Source organism: Cebus imitator, unplaced genomic scaffold, assembly GCF_001604975.1.
Source record: "Cebus imitator isolate Cc_AM_T3 unplaced genomic scaffold, Cebus_imitator-1.0 Scaffold621, whole genome shotgun sequence".
Classification (NCBI taxonomy): Eukaryota; Metazoa; Chordata; class Mammalia; order Primates; family Cebidae; genus Cebus; species Cebus imitator.
The window spans coordinates 459,084-464,336 of NW_016107936.1; positions in this window are offsets into that span (position 1 = coordinate 459,084).

Sequence of the window (5,253 nt, forward strand, 5' to 3'; positions counted from 1 at the left end):
TTTCACCATGTTGACCAGGATGGTCTCGATCTCTTGACCTTGTGATCCACCCGCCTCGGCCTCCCAAAGTGCTGGGATTACAGGCGTGAGCCACCGCGCCCGGCCGGCTCTTTATTCTTTACTACCGAAAAATATTCTAAGAAACATCCAGTATGGGGTAGACTTTAACCAACATTTCAGATTTTAAAAATATCAGGAAGTCACTGTTTAATAGAAAAAAACGTAATTTCCAATTACTACCAACATTCAAACACTAACAGACAAAGTCATCTACATCCAGGGAAATGTGGTGTTTGTGTGCAAAAATGTGCATGCATTGTGCATGAATATGTATGTATCTCTGTGTAGTATACATGTGTATGTTCAAGTAATAAAGACTAAAGAATGGGCAAAATACCAAAACATCAGCATCACTTTCAGGATAAGTAAATAACAATTATTTTTTCCTTCTTCCATCTTTTCTGTTTTTTCAAACTTCCCACCACGATCATTCATACACAGAAAAGGAAAAATCAACAACTTTAATCACACATATAAAGATATATGTCTTTACAATGTATGCTCATCTCCTTATATCAAAAAAAACCAGACACTAAATAGAAACCCACACACCCTGTGCCACCAAAAAAAAAAAAACCTAGACATTGGGAAGTGAAGCTGAATTTTTCTTACTATATGCAAACCTTTTTATCAAGAGGAGAAAAGAAGAGTCCTTTGTATCAAATTGCTACGTATATCCTTCAAGTGTTTCAGAAAAGGCACCGCCACGGCCTTCCCTTCATTTTTTGAGATCTCTGGTTCTCTGTTTCCTCAATTGTGCTTCCCCACGTACAGCTAAAATCAGTAGCAATAGTGGATGTGTACACCCACACACGCATGTACACGCTCGCACACTCACACACAACCCTGATAAATGCGCCTCAGTCTCTGACCATAACAGCAATCACCAAGACACGATCTCCCCAAACCCGAGGTGCTGTGTCGGGCTCCGGGGCTCACTTTTGAGCACTCCACAGGATGCAGGGTACCCAGGTCTCCCTCTGCACCCTCTTCATTTCATGCTTCCACAGGAGAAGACATATAGTGTTTAAAGCAAACTCCTGATTATGCACGCTAATGAAGGCAAACATTGGCATAGATGCGTGTTTGGCACGAGATTTCTCTAATTGCATTTTGCTTAGGCTACCATCAAAATTAGTTAGTGTTCCCCCAAACACACGCACAGCAGAGGGGGGAGGAAATGCCAATCGAAAGGACTTCTGGGTGATGGAGAGATGGCTAAACTGTGAAATCGGCCTCAAATAAAAGAACCTTTTCCATACTCAGTGCCTACATGCTGACCAATGTCATGTTCAACAGGTCTTAAAAGAGCAGAGGAAATCTAGAATACTTTCTACAATATCCTGATGAATGGTAAGTGATGGAGCTCCAATCTAGGAAGCACAGAATTTTAGGCAGCTCCTTACTCCGTTTCTGAGATGATAGAAATTTTTACTTTATTTTATTTTTTGAATCAGAGTCTCACTTTGTTGCGTGGGTTGGAATGCAGTAGTGTGATCTCGGCTCACTGCAACCTCTTCCTGCCGGGTTCAAGCTATTCTCTTGCCTCAGACTCCTGAGTAGCTGGGATAACAGGCAGGTGCCACCATGCCTGGCTCATTTTTTTGTTTTTTTTTTGTTTGTTTGTTTGTTTTTTAGTAAAGACAGGGTTTTGCCACGTTGGCCAAGCTGGTCTCGAACTCCTGACCTCAAGTGATCCACCTGCCTCAGCTTCCCAAAGTACTACAATGACATGTGTGAGCCACTGCACCCGGCTGAAAATTTTTTTTTTAGATAAATTTAAGAGAGTTTTTTTTTTTTTTTAGATAGATTTAAGAGATGTCTTTCTGCAGCTCCCATCTGCTGGAGAAACTCAGACCAATTCTCTATCATTTCTGTATGCTAAGCCTTCAAATAGCAGAAGGAAGTGGTCCTGTCTTCTCTTACTGTTTCCTCCTCCAGGTAAGCTGCTATCCTTGGCAGGGCTTCCTGCCACCCTTTTGGTTCTGCTTGTCTGACTACTCAGGTCACTCGAGGTCTTCCTTAACCTTGGAGTTGGCTACAGTCCTCAAGGGCTGGGGTGTCCTCCTGAAAATTCAGCGGGATCAGGACACTATGCTTCCCTTAGCCCAAGAGTGGCCTCACTCATCTGCAGGGACCACACCACGCCTCTCACAGGCCCTAATGCCAAGCCAAATCCTTCTGTATATGTACAGCAATTTATTCTTTTTCTCTCATTGTCCCCCAACTGTACAGAACATCACATTCCTGCTTTATAAAGGTCATCTGGCAGGTTTCTACCTGCCATCCTGGGCTACTAAGGGTATTTAGGTTTTGTACTGAAGACCCTGCAGGGGTCTTCTTGAGTATCACATCTCCCATCCAGATGTGATATCCAAGTTCAAAAACAGCAGCCACATTTTTGGCTGTGCCCGTGCAGGAATAAAATAATAATTAGTAGGCTGGCCGCAGTGGCTCATGCACACAATCCCAGCACCTTGGAAGGCCAAGGCGGGTGGATCACCTGAGGTCAGGAGTTCGAGACCAACCTGACCAACATGGAGGAATCCTGTCTCTATTAAAAATACAAGATTAGCCAGGTGTGGTGATGGGCACCTGTAATCCCAGCTACTCAGGAGGCTAAGGCAAGAGATTCACTTCAACCCAGTAGGCAGGGATTGCAGTGAGCCGAGATCCGTGCCCCTGCACTCCAGCCTAGGCAACCAAGTGGGAGAGAATCTATCTAAAAAAAAAAAAAAAGCCAGGCATGGTGGTATATGCCTGTAGTCCCAGCTACTCGGGAGGCTGAGGCAGGAGAATCGCTTGAACCTGGGAGGCAGAGGTTGCAGTGAGCCAAGAATGCACCACTGCACTCTAGCCTGGGGTACAGAACAAGACTCCATCTTAAAAAAATAATAATAACAAAATAAAGTCATTAAAAGCTGCAGCAGAGAGAATCACATAACGAGCGAGCCAAAAGAGCTGCACAGCCCGGAATCCTGGGGGCCTCACCACCCAGCAAAATCCCTAGATGGATAACATTACTGCCCATGTTGGCCGGGAGGCACCTTGTGTCTTCCTAAAAAATTAACATCAACCTCTTTATAAAAATGCACATGATCTTGACTCGGTATATGTGACTTGCAAACAGGAGTCCTATCTAACACAGAAACTATTCTAGTAGAAAAACCGAGTGTCCCACATAAGCTACCTTGCCAATTACTCTTAAGGTATTGGGCAGTCTGTCCTGCCAGTGTGATGCTAATTCACTAATTAACCTTCGTTTGTACATTCCAGCCTGCTTCAAATCCTTAAGAATCCCTGCTCTCCCAAGGGCATTTTATTATCTTAACCCTCAAGGCTTTTAACCATTTTACTCTCATTTCTCCTTGGCTTCCCTGATTCCCTGAAGCCCATCTTTTTCCCACTCACACTTGCTGCCACACAATTTGGCCGAGACAGCTGGCCTTCGGTGTCTGTGGGTTCTGCATCCCTGGATTCCACCAACTGCAGATCCAAAAAATTCAAAAAAAAAAAAAAAAAAAAATAGATGGTTGTGTTGAGTCTGTACTGCATATGTACAGGAGTGTTTTGCTTGTCACTATTCCCTAAACAATACAGTACAACAACTATTTACTAGCATTTACATTGCATTAGGTATTATAAGTAATCTAGAGATTGCTTATGATATACTAAAGAACGTGCCTAGGTTTTGTGCAAATACTACATTATTTTATTTTTTATCTTTTTTTTAATTGAGATGGAGTCTCACTCTGTCACCCAGGCTGGAGTGCACTGGCACAATCGCAGCTCACTGCCACCTCTGCATCCCAGGTTCAAGCTATTCTCCTGCCTCAACCTCCTTAGTAGCTGGGATTACAGGGACCCGCCACCACACCGGGCTAATGTTTGTATTTTTAATAGAAATGGGGTTTCGCCATGTTGGCCAGGCTGGTCTCAAACTCCTGACCTCAGGTGATCCTCCCACCTTGGCCTCCCAAAGTGCTAGGATTACAGGCATGAGCCACCTCGCCCAGCCTACACTATTTTATATAAGAAACTTGAGCATCCATGGATTTTAGTATCCATGGGGGAGAGGGGGTCTGGATCCAATTCCCTACGAATATCAAGGGATGACTATACAGTGACATTAATGAAATAATATCAGTGAATAATTTCTGTTTCCAAAAACACTGCCCTGTGCCCTAGCCAAAGAAGCACCCAAGGTTGGACTTTAGACAAGTTAAAAGTAACTCTGGACTCCAAAGAGAAGTAATATAAGACCTTGTCCCTAAGTAAAAAAAAAATGTGAAAATGTATGTCCACACAAAAGCTTGTACACAAACGTTTCATAGCAGCATTAGCTGTAATAGCCAAAAAATAACCCAAATGGGCCGGGCACTGTGACTCACACCTGTAATCCCAGCACTTTGGGAGGCCAAGGTGGGTGGATCACCTGAGGTCAGGAGTTTGAAACCAGCCAGCCAGCCGGGCGTGGTGGCGTGTGCCTGTAGTCCCAGCTACTCAGGAGGCTGAGGCTGGAGGATTGCTTGAGCCCAGGAGTTCTGGGCTGTAGTGCGCTATGCCGATCGGGTGTCCACACTAAGTTCAGCATCAATATGGTGACCTCCTGGGAGCAGGGGACCATCAGGTTGCCTAAGGAGGGGTGAACCGGCCCAGGTCGGAAACGAAGCAGGTCAAAACTCCCGTGCTGATCAGTAGTGGGATCGCACCTGTGAATAGCCACTGCACTCCAGCCTGGGCAGCATAGTGAGACCCCATCTCTAAAAAAAAAAAGAAAAGAAAAGAAAAGAAAATTAAAAAGAAACCAGTCAGCCAGACCAACATGGAGAAACCCTGTCTCTACTAAAAATACAAAATTAGGCTGGGCACAGTGGCTCATGCCTGTAATCCCAGCACTTTGGGAGGCCAAGGTGGGTGGATCACAATGTCAGGAGATTGAGACCATCCTGGCCAACATGGTGAAACCCCGTCTCTACTAAAAATATAAAAAATTTAGCTGGTCGTGGTGGCGCACACCTGTAGTCCTAGCTACGAGGGAGGCTCAGGCAGGAGAATTGCTTGAACCCAGGAGGTGAAGATCGCACCACTGCACTACAGCCTGGGCAACACTGCGAGACTCCGTCTCAAAAAAAAAAAAAAAAAAAAAAAAAAAAAAAAAAAAAAAAAAAAAAAAAAAAAAAAAAGCAAAAG